The sequence below is a fragment of the Pelodiscus sinensis genome, chromosome 10, assembly GCF_049634645.1.
Source record: "Pelodiscus sinensis isolate JC-2024 chromosome 10, ASM4963464v1, whole genome shotgun sequence".
Taxonomy (NCBI): domain Eukaryota; kingdom Metazoa; phylum Chordata; order Testudines; family Trionychidae; genus Pelodiscus; species Pelodiscus sinensis.
In genome coordinates this window covers 25253896-25272262 of record NC_134720.1, presented here as the reverse complement: position 1 = coordinate 25272262, position 18367 = coordinate 25253896, and the positions used below count along the sequence as shown (strand labels likewise).

The 18367-nt window shown below is 43.1% G+C and overlaps 1 protein-coding gene across 4 annotated transcripts in view; it reads right to left on the bottom strand.

The window, feature by feature from the left end:
* The window catches only part of AGTR1 (angiotensin II receptor type 1), a 68469-nt gene extending 56579 nt beyond the window's left edge, over positions 1-11890 (bottom strand). Inside the window, exons 1-2 of one of the 4 annotated variants that reach the window (XM_075937686.1) lie at positions 11279-11890; positions 9729-9906 (exon numbers count right to left, since the gene is read on the bottom strand). The gene's annotated coding sequence lies outside the window, so the exon portion shown is untranslated. Of the gene's footprint in view, positions 1-9728; positions 9907-11144; positions 11167-11261 lie in introns of those variants that run through there. The other 3 variants (XM_075937685.1, XM_075937683.1, XM_075937687.1) reach the window with 3 other exon arrangements.
* Between the last annotated feature and the right edge of the window lie 6477 nt (positions 11891-18367).

Genomic DNA, 18367 nt, shown 5'->3' with positions numbered 1-18367 from the left:
TTAAATGCAATTCAGAGTCCACTCAGTGTGGACGCACTATTTCGAAATAACCAAATGCTATTTTGAAATGCATTTTGTGTGTAGACGTGTTATTTCGAAATAAGCTATTTCAAAATAACACTGTAGTGTAGACATACCCTCTGAGAGTACTGGTAGATACGGTCTCATTAGAAGACAATCTAAGGGAAAAAAGAGTTCAGGAGAGCTAGCAGTTTCTCAGGGAGAGTATTACAGGCACAACTGCAAACTATCCTGATGTGAGGGAAAGATATGAATAACTGTAAGTTGCTTTGAGATCTTCTGGAGGGTGTGAGCTTGGAGGACTGGATAAAGGTACTGTGTTTGCCTGTCTTTTAAAAAAGGGTAGCAAAGATGACCAAAAAGGGAATTATAGACCAGTCAGCCTAACTGTGATACCTGAAAAAATACCACAATAAATTATTAAACAATCAATTTGTAAGCACCTTTAGGATAATGGGTGGGATTTGGCATGATTTGTTCTTGAGAAATCAATGCTACTTTCCATCTTTGACAGGATTACTGCCTGATTGGATGGAGGGAAGCAGCAGCTGTGATATGCCAATGATAGTTATGCTTCTGAAACAGTTGCACATTGGATTCTCATAAGGGTGGGTGCACAACTGGTTGAAAGACCATACTCAGAGTCATTATCAGTGTTTTAATGTTAAACTGAATGGGCATAATTAATGGGGCCCACAAGAGTCAGTCCTGGCATGAGTTCTATTCATATTTTTCATAAATGACTTGGATAATGGAGAGGAGAGTACATTATAAAAACTGCAGAGGATGCCAAACTGAGAGGGTTTGTAATAACTTTGGAAGATAGGATTAGAATTCAAAACTTCCTTAGCGAATTGGAGAGCTGGTGTAATTCAACAAGATGAAGTTCAATAAAGGCGAATGCAAAGTAGTTCATTTATGAAGGAAAAAGTCAAATGAGAACTACAAAATGGGGAATAGCTTGCTGGGTAATACTGCTGAAAAGGACCTAGGGGTATGTGGATCACAAAATGAATGAGAGTCAATAATGTGATGTAGTTGCAAAAAAGATTAATAATATCATTCTGGGTTGTATTAATGAGAGTGGTGCATTTAAGACATAGGAGCTAATAGTCCTGTTCTGCTCCATACTGGTGAGGCCTTAGATGGAGTTGAGAAAAAAAAATACTCCTAGGGTGACTTGATAAGTCTTCAAGTTTATTAAGGGTCTTCAAATATATTAAGAGTTATAATGAGGATCATGATCAATAGTTCTCCATATTCACTGAAGGTAAGACAAGAAGTAATGGATTTAATCTGCAACAAGGAAGATTTAAATTAGATATCAGGAAAAACTGTCTCACTGTAATGATAGTTAAGATGTGGAATAGGCTTCCAAAAGTGATTTTTGAAATCTCTCTTATGGGAGGTTTTTAAGAACACATTTTACAAACACCAGTCAGTGATGATCTAGGTTGACTTGGTCCTGCCACATTCTCAAGGCCCTTTCAGGCCCTACATTCTATGAAATTACTCATCACTACATCTGTGATTCTATGAAATTACTCATCACTACATCCGTGATTCTATGAAATTACTCATCACTACATCCGTGTAACGCTGATGGGTAAGTGTTTGTCCCATTGTACAGAAGTTGAAGAAACTTTCCTTGTCAGGGGTTAAACACTGATTAGGAAAGCAAAGAATAGGAGTAAGTGACATGGAAAGTTATTAATAGTGGGAAGGTGTACCTCCATGTAGGGCTAGAATAGCACTTGTGAAACACCTGTAGATACCTACTCAGTGTATGGAGCTAAATGGAGCAGGGTATAAAAAAGGAAGTGTATTCAGCAGGGGAGAGAAACCAGGGGCTGCCAAGGGTAGCTGCTGCTAGGGAGAAGAGGTAGCAGACAATTTGCTCTCTTTTTTTTTCCATCCATGAGTGGAATAAATGTTATGTGCACTGAGACATATGGGGATGTGCACCAGCAGTAAAACACATGCTGCTGGCTTTAGGCACTCTGCTAATCAGCAGGGCAGCATTTCTGGTGGCTGCCCAAGTGCTCAGCTTACAAGGAACACTGATAGCAGAGTCCATCTCTCTCCATTCCTGGACCTTGTAGAAGCACTTGCCTCTCCATTCTGAGCTCCTCTCATGATTATATTAAACATGAGGGGCTGTCATTGAAAACTCAGAGAAGGGAGAGCACTGAACACCTGCCAGAGGTATGGCATTGGAAACCTCAAGTTTTTGGGTAACTGGAGCATATGCAGGGGGAAAGTAGGGCAGAGAGAAAGGAATGCGGGGGTGGGTGGAGGAGGAGGAGGAGATATAAATGGAAGAGTAATGGGGAGATAAATTCAAGGGCAGAGCAAAGGAGAAAGGGGAACTTCTGGAAAGTGTGGAGAAAAGGGTGTGAGTTGTTATGAAGGCAGATTACATGGTATACATTATATTTAAGAATCATTCTTCAGGATGATTGCTCACCTTTTGTGACAGCAATGAGGAGTCCTGGGGCATTTTAGCCCTGGTCTATACTTATTATCTAACTCCCCTTATTTTGAAATAACCAGTGGAGCATCTACACTACTAAGCCTGTTATTTTAAAATAAGGGGCTGGTTATTTTGAAATAATAATTCCTGCTTTCCATGAGCAATAACACTTATTTTGCAATAGTTATTTTGAAATAGGGTTAGTATGGATGCTCCACTGCTGCTATTTTGAAATAACTACTCCCCAGAGTCATTCAAAGTAATAGAGCCCCAGGAAGCACTGGGGAGTAAAGTTAAATTAGTACATCAACAAAAAATGAGGAGTACAGGATCTTTCGAAATAGGGTAGTTCTGTCGAAAATGCCCTGTCTAAACTGCTGGTTTTTTTCGAAAAGCCCGGTTTAGAAAAAAAAAAGCGGACGCCATTATGCAAATGAAGCGGAGTGTAGTTTAGACACACCCTTACAGGAAGCAGGAGTATATATAATGAAAGAAGTTGCTTGTGTTAATAACGCTAATGAAGTCAGGGTGAAAATGCATCAGTCATAGCATTTGGATTGGAGATCTGAATATTCAGAGAGGGGGAAATTGCCTTTATATTGTGTTAAACAGTTGAGATCCTTATTCAATCCTAAATTGATAGTGTTGAATTTGTAAATGAATTCTAGTTCAGATGTCTCTCTTTGTAGCAGGTTTTTAAATTATTTTGTAGAAGGAAGTAGAGGGTATTGCCAATAGAATGAACATTTTAGAGTAAAGTAAGAAAAAATATTTTCTTTTCCTTGCCTAAGCCTGCCAAGATGAAAGTAAAGTGTGTGTGCAAAAGTTTATAGGAATGTTTCACCAACTCTACACAGGTCTTTCTGAGGCAGAAGTGCTGAGACACAGTAGTCTATTCAGTATACACCTGTATGTTTTGGGCATGGTTAGCGTGGAGTGAGAAATTTTGTTTTATTCAGGATCTTGTACTGCACCCCTCACAGCAGAGTCTAAGCACTGTGGTGTCATTAGACAGCAATCTTCCAAACAGCAGGAAATGTACATATTCTGAGAGGTAAGAAAAAGGGCTACAGAAGTGCCCACCTTTACTTTCCTATCAGGGGGTATGTCTCCACTACCACCCTAGTTCGAACTAGGGTGGTAATGTAGACATACCCAGGGAGTCTATCATCAGACACTTAGGTATATCCGTTATTTCTGCATTGCTTTCTGCTGCTGTTCGATTTTTCTCTCCTGTACCATCATGCCATTAAGTGATACCTTGTTTTATTGATGTGAAGTACCTTCAATTGTTACCCCTTTTTTAACCCTGAAGGAGACCTCATACTGAATAATGGTACCAAATAAACACTACAAATGATAACCAAGCTTGCTAGCCAGTATTTTTACACAGTTGATACATGACGCACCTGGATAGTTTTACTATCTTCCAAATGCCACATGGACTGAAGATTGCAAAAGGTGATTAGGAGAGTAAATCTGTAATAGTTTGAGCTGTTGGCACAACAGTGAATGGAAACATCCCACTTTGTTGCACGTGCTGTTTTCCACATTTAGTTATGATTCAGTTGAAAGCGCAAAGTCATTTTATCTTGGTCCATCATTTATTGAAAAGATAAGTCTGTAAATGATTAGACTAACCAGTTAGTTTCATACGCACTTTTGTTGTGAGCAAATCACAGTTGCTATGATTTATAGTAAAAACAACCTCCCTAAACTGCTGGCTAAAAAGGTCCACAACAAAGTACCAGCAATTCTATATTTTATGGTGCAAAGGTGATTTGTTTATTATGAGGGAAGTGAATGCAGGGAAGGCCGTACAGAGGAATAGGGCAGGGGCATGAGAGGCACCCATATAACTATTACAATTTTGGCAGGGGCACAAGAGGGTAGTGCGCCTCCTGAGTCTACCATGAGTCCTATATTATGTAAAATATTCTTAGTCATCAAAGTCCCCAAAAGTGTTCAAAAAAATGCAGATTCTTAGTGTGAGGACATGGGCAAAGCACCTTTACCAAATACTATCTTTTTAACCAATAGATTTTGCAAAGTATAAAAACTAGAAACAGCAGAAATTTAGTGATTAGTTAGAGAAAGGTGATCCATATTTCAGATCAGGTACCTACAAAGAAAGGAAAGAAGCCTGAACATTTGTACATGTTCCTCTCTTTCTGCTTTTAACCTTTCTTTAGAAACTCTAACTTTCTACTGAGGATTTAATTGAAAAGCGCACAACTGTATTGGATGAGAAAGGGAGTGTGGTATGAGATAAACTCCGGCTCCTTTAGGCAGTGGTGCTTTCAGTGTGTCTGCTCTGCAAGTGGTACACATACTTGGAAATGATCTTGGGGGGTGTGTGTGTGTGTGTGTGTGTGTGTGTGTGTAAATCTGTTGATGTCATTTCAACTGAAAGAAACTGTCTTAACAAAAGCTTGCCCTTATCTGATACCTTGCTCCACACATCTTGCAGTGTGGGGAATTATGTTATTCATAAACAGGAGATTAAAATTATGCTATGTTTAATAACTTTGCCTCTAGTTCTGCCCTTGGCTATATGCCTGCAGCTTCTACTGTGTTCAGTTAGAATTGTGTATATGAAGCCACAGACAGAAATTGATCCTTTACAAAGTTCACTGGGAAAGAGAAAGAGATGGAAGTGTTAGGCACACAGCATAAATCAGAGAGCACCATAGGTTTTACAGAACAGCTCAGATGCAACACAATTGGAAGAATTATAGTCAAGAGAGCATCAGAGGGGTAGCCAAGTTAGTCTGTAACCGGAAAAACTTAAAAACCAACAAATAGTCTAGAAGCACCTTAAAGACTAACAAAACATGTAGATGGTATCATGAGCTTTCATGGGCACAACCCATTTCTTCAGATGAAATGTCATGTTACTTGTTTTCCTGGTACTACCTGGCATCTTGTTGGGGCCATACTGGAAGGGGGTTGCAGTCTGAGAACTGCAGGAAAATACTGATCATTATACAGGAACTTTGGGCTGGTAGGTATTGGGCTGTTTCGCCCCTCAAGTCCCCCCATGTGAAAGAGATATTCCTGAAATGTCTTCAGGAAACTGTAGGGCTAGGTAGTACCAGACTGCATATATAGATGTTGGAATTTGTGGTGTGGGGGGTGCTGGCTTGAAGTGATTTCCATTATGTATAGGGTTTACTATTTGATTTAATGATTCTCAGCACCCCCATTATGCAAATTGTTCCAGCACTCCTGAATGCACGACTGGGAATGTTTGGTGTAGTATCCATATATGAGGATCTCCATGGTCACTAGTGAGACTTATTTAATTGGTGCTATTTGTGACTGACACTTTTAATTTATGTAACCTTATTTTTTGAAACAATGACATTCCCATATTTGTGTAAATAATGTGACTGGTGGTACGGAAGCACAGGAGATGCCGGATAGACTGATAATACTGAAACAGGAGCTTTGATTTTTAAATATTTATTCTACTACAGAGTAAGGTTCTTAAAATTATTACAGTACTGAAAACGTAGCAGTGGGCCCAACTAAATACATTGCTCTCCCACCATCTGAAATGAAATGGTCAAGAATGTCAAGTATGGTCTACTCAGAATAATAACACTTGCTGGAATAAAAAAATTGCCATGTTCAGAGAACAGCTCACTTGTGTATTCATGATATCTACTTAATTTACTGAGTAAAATAAGTATTTCCTGTCTTTTATACTTGTTAGCTCTGGAGATCGAATACAGGACCAAGAGACTGAAATGGAATCTATTCTGGCTCATTAATGATCAGCAAAATTGTTAATCAAGTTCAGATTAAGGAAACTCTAAGGCTACGTCTACACTGGCACGATTTTCCGAAAATTCTTTTAACGGAAAAGTTTTCCATTAAAAGCATTTTCAGAAAAGCACATCTAGATTGGCAGGATGCTTTTCCGCAAAAGCACTCTTTGCAGAAAAGCGTCCGTGGCCAATCTAGACACGGTTTTCCGCAAAAAAGCCCCAATTGCCATTTTTGTGATAGGGCCTTTTTTGCGGAAAACAGTACTGTGCTGTCTACACTGGCCTTTTTGCGCAAAAGTCTTCCGGAAAAAGACTTTTGTCCAAACGGGAGCAGCATAGTATTTCCGGAAAAGCACTGACAATCTTACATGAGATCGTCAGTGCTTTTCCGGAAATTCAAGCGGCCAGTGTAGACAGCTGGCAAGCTTTCCGCAAAATCATCTGCTTTTGCGGAAAAACTTCCCAGTCTAGACACAGCCTGATGGTGTTAATCTATGAGCCAGAAAAAAAACTCCATTTGACTTTCAGATCCCAGGTTGAGTTTAGATGGTTGGTAGCCTTCAAAACTAGCTTATTCAAAACTGAATAAGTTTTATTTGGGAATTATTGAGGCAATAAATATGTAACATCAGAATGCCAATTTCACTCAGTTCTCATAGTAGCTCAGCACTTTTAAGAAGAGATTATCTAGCCCAAGAAGAGTTTCATATGTCAGTTATGCTCTAGACTTTAAGGGTGAAAACAATCACCTTTACATCTGCAAATACAGTACAGGCAACCCCTGACTTACAGCCGCCTTACTTACAATCCCCCACATTTACAACCATTTTTTTCATGTGAGATAGCTCCTAAAACCCCCCCAATTTACGTTCGCAGCTCACATCTATGACAATGTACGACGTAGATGTCACGCATCATCCCAAAACAGGAAACGTACAAAGTCAGGCAGACTCGCCAGTCTGCAGCTGCTTCTTGAACTGCATGTGTCTCCACTACCGGTCTTTACTTTTTAGTTATTTTTGTGCATTATTTGAACTATTTAGTTTAGTTTTCCTCCATTTCTGTAGTCAATTTTGGATTTCCAGGAACAGAACTAACATTTATAACATTGCGCCTATGGGAAATAAGGGTTTGGCTTATGACGGTTCTCCAGGAACCAATTAGGTCGTAAGTGCAGGGGTCGCCTGTACAATATTTCAACAGTGTAATTAAAGGGTAAATGGGTGCTACATCCACAGTCTGGGTATGTCTACACTACCCTCCTAGTTCGAACTAGGAGGGTAATGTAGGCATACCGCACTTGCAAATGAAGCCCGGGATTTGAATTTCCCGGGCTTCATTTGCATAAGCGGGGCGCCGCCATTTTTAAAACCCCGCTCGTTCGAACCCCGTGCAGCGCGGCTACACGGGGCACGAACTAGGTAGTTCGAACTAGGCTTCCTAGTTCGAACTACCGTTACTCCTTGTGGAATGAGGAGTAACTGTAGTTGGAACTAGGCTTCCTAGTTCAAACTACCTAGTTCATGCCCCGTGTAGCCGCGCTGCACGGGGTTCGAACGAGCAGGGTTTTAAAAATGGCGGCGCCCCGCTTAGGCAAATGAAGCCCGGGAAATTCAAATCCCGGGCTTCATTTGCAAGTGCGGTATGCCTACATTACCCCGCTAGTTCAAACTAGCGGAGTAGTGTAGACATACCCTCTGTCTCTTTCTTTTACACACTTACAATAGTGGCAAAAACGAACCCACTACACGAGTATTATTAGTTTGCAGATAAGATGTAGAAACTGAACTTTTTTGTGTCTTACGTGGGAAATTAATTAACAAATGTCTACAATGGTGATGTAACTTGACAGAAGAGCATGCTCCTCCTTTTTGCAGTGGTGTAGTACTAACACCTCTGGCTGTCACCATTGCCATAGAAACAGATGGCTTCCCATTATCATGGATTGGTACTGCATGTGCAAATTGGAAAGTGTTGTTGCCAGGCTAGGGGACGTGTCGCTAATGGGCCTGATTTTCCTTTCCCCTTGTCTAGTGTAAATCAGAAATTAACTCAATTTCAGTCAACAAAACGCATCAGTGTACTGTGACCATTATTTTCAAATCTCCAAATGAACATTGCTTGCCCTGCAAGCAGGAACGGGGAGACCAGTTTCCCATTCTTAGCAACATACATTAGGAAGTACTTAAGGGTCATATTCCTGACTTAACATTGTTGTGAGAATGTGGTTCAGGGCTGGTGGAGATGAAAAAAATATACAACAAAAGCTCAGTTCCAACGGGAGAATTATACCTGCAAATGCACAAACTGGTCTAACCTCCATGTCCTACCCACAGCAGTTTCATTGTTGTGTTCTAATATTAAGCCCTGCTCTGTGGTGTTTTATAAAATTACGATGGCAGTCAAACAAAAAGGATCACCCTAATCAAGAGTGTGAAAGGTTTGTCTCGTAATGAAATGCTGCTTCCAGAGCACTTTAACATCACCATATTAATTACATGCTTTAGGCCACATTCAGCCCTTCTTATTCAGGCAGTCCTATTGACTTTAATTCTAGTACTGTAGCTTGGTTCATATAGCTATGTTAAAGGGAGTAATGATTCCCATCAAGAATATACAGAACAAAACCTCTCCAAATTCAATGAGGAGTCCTGCGGCACCTCAGAGACCAACCAATTTATTTGGGCAAAAACTTTTGTGGGTTGGAGTCAGCGTTGTCAGATACATCTGCACAGATGGCATGATATAATTCCTACTTTAGGCAGACATGATTGTTATGCAGACTAGCAAGAAAGTGTGATATTTTTGCTCTTCACATCTGACACATGTTTGGGTATAAACTTTCTAGCCCTCAAAAGTTTATGCTCAAATAAATGTGTTAGTCTTTAAAGTGCTACAGGACTCCTCGTTGAATTTCCTGAAACAGACTAACAGTCTGAAATTTGTCTCCAAATTCAGGACTTCCAGAAAATATAAGTGGTTGGTTCATGGATTTTATTTACCAGTCTTCCCCATGCTATTGCACTTGATTTTTAAAATATACCATTGTTACACTTCAATACCTGTGGAAATTCAAACAAAATTGCAAAATGTTAGGTGCTGAATCCTGCCATTCATTCCCCAAAATTCATTCCCATTAATTCCAGAAAATGTACACAGGCACAACAAAGGGTATAATTTGACTAAGCAAGTTGACTTAATGTGAACCAGTTGGTGATTTATTATTCAGTTGCTTTGCTGGCACCAGTGGGTTTGCTCAGATCTTGAAATATCAAGGGGCATGTCTCTAAATAACATCATAGATTTTTACAGATATTGTACCTCATACGTTTAAGGTGTGAGGTCACTTAAAATGTTAAAATATGGAAGATCCCTTCTGCTGAATTTTTCTCCCTTGTCAGAAAAAAAAATTGAATGACAGCTGCTTATGCAGGGAGAAAATGACAGAATCTAGACCAAACCTGTAGATAGCGAAGGATGTGTTTCCATCTCTTTAAAATGTTCAGTTTGGATTTGTAGTAAATTAATAGAAGAGACAGCTCCGTTGTCATCTCTGGTGCCTGTTACACCAGAACTCCATATGGCTTGCTAGGAGTAGCCTGAGGAATGCCATCACTTTTGGTAGGTGGCATCTTTACTCTGTTTTGGATAGGGATGTAATTAGTGTCATTGATTAACCAATAAGCAAAAGCTTATAGGTTAATCCCATAAACTACACGCATTTCCCTCCCTCCCACCTGCCAGTACATTTTTTAGTAGGCTGGCCCGGCTCAGTCCTGGCTTGCAACGGGTCCTGGACCTACCCCTTCTCTGTGGCTCTGCATTTAAAGTGTATTAGGAGTTGGTTGGGCAAGCAGCCTGGCTCAGGCCAGGTCCAGGAGCTCAGACATGCCCTCCACCCCTGGACAGAGGCTGCTGCCACCTTGCGCAGCTGCCTCTTTATCAGAGGCAGCAGCACAGGGCAACAGGCAGCTAGTCTGCAAGTGGAACTGTTTTTTAAACTGGCTCCCCTCATGAAACTCTGATACGGAGGTAGCAGTGCAGAGTTGCAGTGGGCTCTTCCGGAGCGAGGCCAGAGTGCACTGGCTGCCGGCCCTGCCTGAGGACTATAGAATAGTTGACTAACCGATAAGAATTCATGAGGTTACGTGACTATTCAATTAACCAGTATTTAACAGACCTAGTTTTGGAGCTGTTGACAAGAAATTAGGGAGCATCCTCATGACATGGCCCCAATTTTGCAAGCTGGATCATCCAGCTATCTCCAAAATAAAGATAAGTATGTGGCATTGTTTCAGTAAAGTGGCCTTGATGCAACTCTGCTATCTTCATACTGAGGTCTGTGTTTAGAGGATTGTGTTTTGGCAAGGGAGAAGGGATTCCACTTCCAACTTTACATAAACAATGTTATATACATTTATCATAAAACTGTATATAACAGATCGGAAAGCATGGATACATTTGTCATTAAGCTGCTGGACAGTTTTCTTTGAAAAGAAGAGCAATTAAAATAAATCTGTACCAATATTCCCCTGATAAAAATGAAAAAAAAAAACCCCACCCCACCTTCCAACGGAAAATGCAGTGACCAGCAAATACGAATTAACTCCCGCAAATACGGTGTAAACATATTTCCTGTCTCATCAATTAACTTTAAAAGCAATCGAACCAAGGCGCAATACAGAACAGTTTAGTTCTGTCACAAAGCAAATGCTAAAAAAACAAACCCGCCCCCCAAAAGAACAAAACGCCCTAAACGTTTCGCTTGTGTCTAGAAAGCCACCCCTCCGTGCTTCCGTGGCAGATCAGCACAAAGCCAATCTACCTGACCCCGGGATGGGGAGAGGGACAGAAAACCACAAGGGCTCTAGTCCTACCTGAATTCCTGGCAGGCTTAGAGTTACTGCCCCCTCCTCAGCGCTGCTAAAGTTTACGGGCACTAGCCCAACCCCCCGCCGCTCCCCGCACATCATGCCCACGCAGCAGAAACTTACAGGGCAACAGAACTTACAGGCTGGGGCGCACCCCGCGTGCTGAGCTGGCGGCGCGATGGTAGAGCCGGGAGGCTCCCTGCTCCCGTGTCTCTGCGCGCTGGCTGGGGCTGTGCAGCATGGATCCAGGCGCTCAGCGCAGCCTTGGGCGAGCCGGGCTCCTCCGGATCGTCCCCTCCGCTAGGAGCAGCCCGCGCCGCCCCTGGAGAGCTGGCTGCGGCTTGTGTCCTTTGGCTGCTCGGACCCCCGAGATTTATAGCAAGAGGCGCTGCTGCTCAGCCGGGTCGCTCTCTCCTTTCAGTCCCCCCTCCCCTCCTGGGAGACCCCCCTGTGACCTCTGCCCCTCCCACTTCCTCCCACGCAGGAGTGGAGCCTAGAGACTCCCCCTAAGCCATCAGCCCGCTTCCTCTGCTCCGACTGCTGCCGCTTGTCTCCCCCCGCCCCGCCAGGTCCATGGCAGGGCTGCCTTGTCTGCCTCTCCCCAGCGGGGCGCATCCGCCGCTGCAGACCCTGCCTGGCTTGTCACCTTTCTAAGTACGTGCCTGGAGCAGGGAACTTTTCGTTCCTCAACCAGAACTTGGCCCAGAGGCAAGGGCGTCATGCGGGGCGGGGAGGAGCGGAGGAGGAAAGGAGCCCCCTCCTCCCCGCGTTTTGTACCAGGACGCTGCTTGCTTCTCTCCTGCCGCCCCTCATTTGGGAGAGGAATGCAAGCAGCTTGCTTTATCCTCCTCCTCTTCCCTCCCTCCCCCCAAGCTGGGAGTCAGAAAAGTGGAAGCCCATCAAACAGAACAAAAGGCCCAGCCCATGCGAACTCCTGCTTGGCCCCTGCTTGAAATCAGGAGCAGAGAGTTCGAATCAGAGCTCCTGAGATACCAATTCCAGTCCGGGATTGGCAAGACGGGAACTGTAGTAGCAAATGCAAAAGACAAAGGTGACAGCAGTAGTCATGGTGCTTGCTTGCCCCCTATACTGTTTCCCTTCCAAAAGCGAACCCACTTCTCCCTGCCACTCAACCACATTTGCTTGAAAAGGCAGCTCACACTCCTTTTGCTCTACCAGTCAGAATGCAGGGGCGTATCCGGCAGAACCAATAGCAGGACTGGGAGTTTCTGCTGCACTTTTTTCAAATTCATTGACATAAGCAGGCTTAGCCAGTGGTGGAGTTTGAAGCTCTGTGCTTAGGTCAGAAGATGTTTTGCTACAGATTCAGTCAAGAACCGACTCTCATCTTCACAGGTGGACATGTTGCCAAGGCTGGCAGGAACAACCCCTTGTCACTAGGGCTGGATTATGAAATGGGCTTTAGGGACTGCAGCCCAGAGCCCCAGGTGAAGGGGGCTGTCTTAGCCCAGGCCCCTGTGATGCAGCCACTAAGGCCTTACATGCTGCAGTGCTGCCTGCTGCCATTCTACCCTCCCCAGACCCACAAAACAGTTAATCCAGTTTGTGGCACCAGGAGATACATGGCTGCTTAAACAGGGAAGAGAGCTGCTACCCCATGCACATTCAGGTTAGAGAGGAAAAATCCTGTTTAATCAGTTTGATAAAGCACGATCCCATGGACCACTCTTGGCCCCAGGGCGCTACTGTCTCCTGGCCTTGTGCAGCTTCTGATTCCCAGCCGCCAGCCACATGGGGCTCCTGGCTGCTGGCCCCACAAGGCTGCCGGTTAATTGGTTTCCGGTAAGCATCACCCTGTTAACCAGTTACCTGTTCACATCCCTAATTCAGATTAGCCCAGTTTTGGATGTTTCAGTGCTTCATTGCAAGAACAGCAGAGCTAAAGTATGACCACCTGGGATCTTTCCTGGCTGCAAATCAACATAAGAATATAAGAATGGCACACTGGGCCAGAACAAAAGGTCCATCTAGCCCAGTATTCTGTCTTGTGACAAAACATTGCTTAAATGACTCTTAAAACTTTTCCATTTTTCGAAATCTCAATTTTTGGGGAGAATGGCAACACCCAACGTGGCAGTGTTGCCAACTTTCATGCTGTAAATAAAGCAAACCAGTTTTTTTTCCACAATGAGCCAAAATACAACTAATCCTCTTTCAATACATGGCTAAAACCAAGCTAAACCCTTAAAAAACCCTTCAAAACCCAATCTATGTGACTGAAATGCATTGTGGGTCCACCGACCATCCCTCCTTATGTTCCCTTTGCCCCTTGTACCTTCCCTTACCCCTCTGAGCCTATTTCACTTCACCTTTCGCCCTGCGCCCCTTGTGCCCCTCTGAGCCCATCACAACTTCCCTTGTGTCTCCTTGTTCGCCAGCCTTTGCTTTTGCCCCTTGTGCTCCCTTTGCTCTTCCAAGCCCATTGCAGCTTTTGTATTGCTCTCTTGTGCCCCTGAGCCCAGCTTTCTTTTCTGTGCCCCATGTGCCGCCCATTGTCCCTCTGAGCCCATTCTGCCTTTCTTTTTGCCCTCTTGTGCCTCCGTTGCCCTTCTCAGCCCATTGCAACTTTTCTTTTGTTCCCTTGTGCCTCTGAACCAAGCAAGCTTTTTTGTGCCCCTTGTCCTTCTCCATTTCCCTCTGAGCCCATTCTTCCTTGGCTTTTGCCCCCATTCCCTGTACCCCCTTGTGCCTTTCCTTTTGCCCTTTACCCCAGCCTTTCGTTACCCTTTTCCCTCTGAGTCCATCTTACCTTCTTTTTGCCCTTGTGCCCCATTGCCTCCCTAAGCTCACTCTATATTCCCCTTTGCCCCATTCCTCCATCCCCTTTGCACCTCCTTGCCCCTCTGCGTGCATTGTGACTTTCCTTTTTCTCCCTTGTGCCCCCTTGGCCTTCCAAGCCCCACATGTGTCTTTCTTTTTGCTTTTTTTGCCTCACCATGCCACCTCGTGAAGCTAGACCACACAGCATACTGGACAGAAAGGTGCTTTTATAATGCTTTACTTTTAACATTAAAATACAAGTAACAAAAAGAATTGTAGAATTTAAATTGTAAGTAACCAGTCTTGCAGACAAGGTCATCCCCTGGTGGTGGTGGTGGCGGCGGCGGGGACAACCTCCCCACTTCTCTCTTCACCTCATCTGGGTGACTCCGGGAGCTGGTGGGGCCAAGTGGGGTGGGCTGGGTCTGGGTCACTCACTTGCTGCTGTCAGTGCCAGGCCCCCTAGGCTGTCCTGGTGGCTGGGGGCAAGGGTTGGGGGGACACAGAAGGGCTCTGGTATCTGGGAGGGGGTTTGGGGAGAGACAAGGTCGTTGACAACTGGTGTGGCTGAAGCGAGGAGAAAAGGCCCTGCTGGCTGGGAGAGAGAAAGCCCTGCCGAATGAGAGCCCCCCCCCACTTTGAGCTCCTCTTCACCCACCAACTTTCACTCCCACACCTTCTCCCCCACACTCCCAGCTGCCTGTATGCCCTCCCTCTACATCCTCAAGGTCCTGCCCTGACTCGTGCAGCCCCCACACCACCAGCCTCTTGCCTTGAAGAACCCAGGCAACGCTGGGTGAGTCTTATAGTATGTATCTAACATAGAATTTTTCAGTGTGTTTGAACAATTAACAGAGGAAACTCCCATTAAGAGACTGGCAATGAGATCCCTATTGCCTTTCCAATGCCAACATGACCACCCCCCTCCTCTCCTCACTGTGTCCCTGTTATTTAGGGCTGCATGTGTTTGCTGTCTGGACTTGCTTGTTAACTTCCGTTAAATGTCACCCTCCTCACTCTACATAGTCTGTGGTGGGATCAGCTCCCTTTGTGCCGACATTCCCATGGTAAACCATTGAAGCCTATTCTGAGGATGGTAGAGTCTCAAAAACTTGAGTGACATCCATGAATTTCATTTAAGTGATATCTATTCTCTCAAATCCTGCTAACTTAATCCTTTGTATTTATCGTAAGTATTTCTATAAACCCTTCAGTGCACATAAACCCAAACCAATCTGAACAATTTGTAACCCAAACTTTATTATAGATCCATGGTGCTAAAATCCATTATTTAATTGTACTCTAAATAGTGATTCTTTTTAAAGGTACAGACCACAGTGTTAATATAAAATTGTTTAAATAAATACATTTGGGCTAGTTTTTATGTTACTGTGGACTATTGACACAGTAGAGAATACACCCAGGAATCATGGTAAAAGTTGCCCCCACCAACAAAATCTGAAATGGTGCCACTATCTAGTGGGAGGGAAATTGAGGGGACTTAACAAGCTGAAGCTTTGCAGCCTATAGGCTGTTCTGTTTTCAGTATTCCCCTTTTGGTTGTTCAGCTGGTTGATTGCCACTTGTCTGTTTTGGAAGTGAAAGGCGAACATGTGGTGAACACTGAATAAAATAAAGGCAGCCTTGTATGTAGGTTTCTTGCTTCCCTGCCATTAGTACAGAAGAACTCAGTCTCATATAGTTCACACCCTAAAACAGCATCCAATAGACATGCTGCTCGGCAGCCAGAGGGGAAAAAGTTATTTTAGGGAGTGTGCCAACTCCATCGTAAATACAGATTGCATTAACCCTACACAAACTACCCATACATATTGGGAGGTGTGAGGTGGTGGTTTTTTTCATTCTTTACATTACAAGCTGCAAAAAACAGGCATATACATTTCCAGGTCTCATGGAGCTTCAGAAGCTTTGCTGTGGCATCTCCAGAGCTACATTGCAAAACATTAACAGTGATTTAAAAACTGGTAATACACAGCCAACCAGTCAAACATCACTACCTTATAGAATTATAGAACACTACAACTGGAAGTGACCGCGAGAGTCCAATCTCCTGCCATCATGGCAGGACCTAGTACCGTCTAGATCAGGCATGTCAAACTCGAAGCCTACTGAGGGCCACACAAACGAAAACTGATAGCTTTCAGGGCCACCTAGGGTTCCCAGATGGTTTGTTAAGGAGAGGGAAAAAAAAAGGCAGAAGGCACCAATACCAGTCACAAGGCAACAACCCTAGGGCCACCAAAGAAAATATGCTTTGTCAGAAAGTTATAGTTATTTATTATTATAGATTATATTTTAGATATATTTTATACTATTATAATAATTTGATGTGTAAAATTGTTATTTGCTCATATTAAATAATTTTAAAATTAATTTTACATACTTCTTAATTTAAATATAAATTTAAGGTACTTTTAAATTTTGTATGTTATACGTAACTTGTTTTGTTGAAATAAAAACAAGTATAGACCACGGTTAATAAAATAGAACAGGCTTCTGTGAAAATTTCAGGTATTTTGTAAGTTTTTGAGATTTTGCATAAAGATATAATTATTCATGCAACTGCAAAAATTGCCAAATGTATTGATATAAAATTAATATATATTTTGTGACTTTATTTGGAAATAAATAAATAAATAAATAACAAAATATTAACAAAATAACCCCTTCCTTTTCCCCAGAGCCAGGCACTCCCATAGCCCGGTTCTAACCCAATCCCTCTTCACTCCCCCAGAGCCAGGCCCCCCCAATCTAATACCTGGGTCCCAGAGTCAACATTGCCGCCTGAGGCGCTGGGGTGGCATGAGCACAGTGACCAGCTGTGAGCGCCTGCTGGAGAGGCCAGCGCAGTGTGCCCAGCCAGCCATGTGCAAGCACTCAGCCACGTGCTCTGAGTGGCCAGCGAGCTGCACTTCATTCTTTTATAAAAATATTCTGGGGGCTGCAAAAAATTTTGATTGGGCCGCATGTGGCCCTACAAATTTCAGTTTGATATGCCTGGTCAGACATTCCTGATAGATGTCTATCTAACCTGCTCTTAAATATCTCCAGAGATGGAGATTCCACAACCTCCCTAGGCAACTTATTCCAGTGTTTAACCACCCTGACAATTAGGAAGTTTTTCCTAATGTCCAACCTAAACCTCCCTTGCTGCAGTTTAAGCCAATTGCTTCTTGTCCTATACTCAGAGGCTAAGGAGAATAATTTTTTTCCCTCCTCCTTGTGACACCCTTTTAGATACCTAGAACATAAGAACATAAGAATGGCCATACTGGGTCAGACCAAAGGTCCATCCAGCCCAGTACCCTGTCTGCCAACAGTGGCCAATGCCAGGTACCCCAGAGGGAGTGAATCGAACTGGTAATGATCAAGCGATCACTCTCCTGCCATCCATCTCCACCCTCTTGCAAACAGAGGCTAGGGACACCATTTCTTACCCATACTGGCTAATAGCCATTTATAGACTTAACCTCCATGAATTTATCTATTTCTCTTTTAAACTCTGTTATAGTCCTAGCCTTCACAACCTCCTCAGCAAAGAGTTCCACAGATTGACTATGCGCTGTGTGAAGAAGAACTTCCTTTTATTTGTTTTAAACCTGCTGCCCATTAGTTTCATTTGGTGGCCCCCTAGTTTTTATACTATGGGAACAAATAAATAACTTTTCCTTATTCACTTTCGCCACACCAGTCATGATTTTATATACCTCTATCATATCCCCTCTTAGTGTCCTCTTTCCCAGCTGAAAAGTCCCAGTCTCTTTAATATGTCCTCAGATGGGACCCGTTCCAAACCCCTAATCATTTTAGTTGCCCTTCTCTGAACCTTTTCTAATGCTAGTATATCTTTTTTGAGATGAGGAGACCACATCTGTATTCAGGATGTGGGTGTACCATGGATTTATAGAAAGGCAGTAAGATATTCTCTGTCTTATTCTCTATCCCTATTTTAATGATTCCTAACATCTTGTTTGCTTTTTTGACTGCCACTACACACTACGTGGATGTCTTCAGAGAACTATCCACGATGACTCCAAGATCTCTTTCTGATTTGTTGTAGCTAAATTAGCCCCCATCATATTATATGTATAGTTGGGGTAATTTATTTAAATGTGCAGTACTTTACATTTATCCACATTAAATTTCATTTGCCATTTTGTTGCCCAGTCACTTAGTTTGGTGAGATCTTTTTGAAGCTCTTCACAGTCTGCTTTGGTCTTAACTACCTTGAGCAGTTTAGTATCGTCTGCAAACTTTGCCACCTCACTCTTTACCCCTTTCTCCAGATCATTTATGAATATGTTGAATAGGATTGGTCCTAGGACTGACTTTTGGGGAACACCACTAGTTACTCCTCTCCATTCTGAAAATTTACCATTTATTCCTACCCTTTGTTTCCTGTCTTTTAACCAGTTCTCAGTCCATGA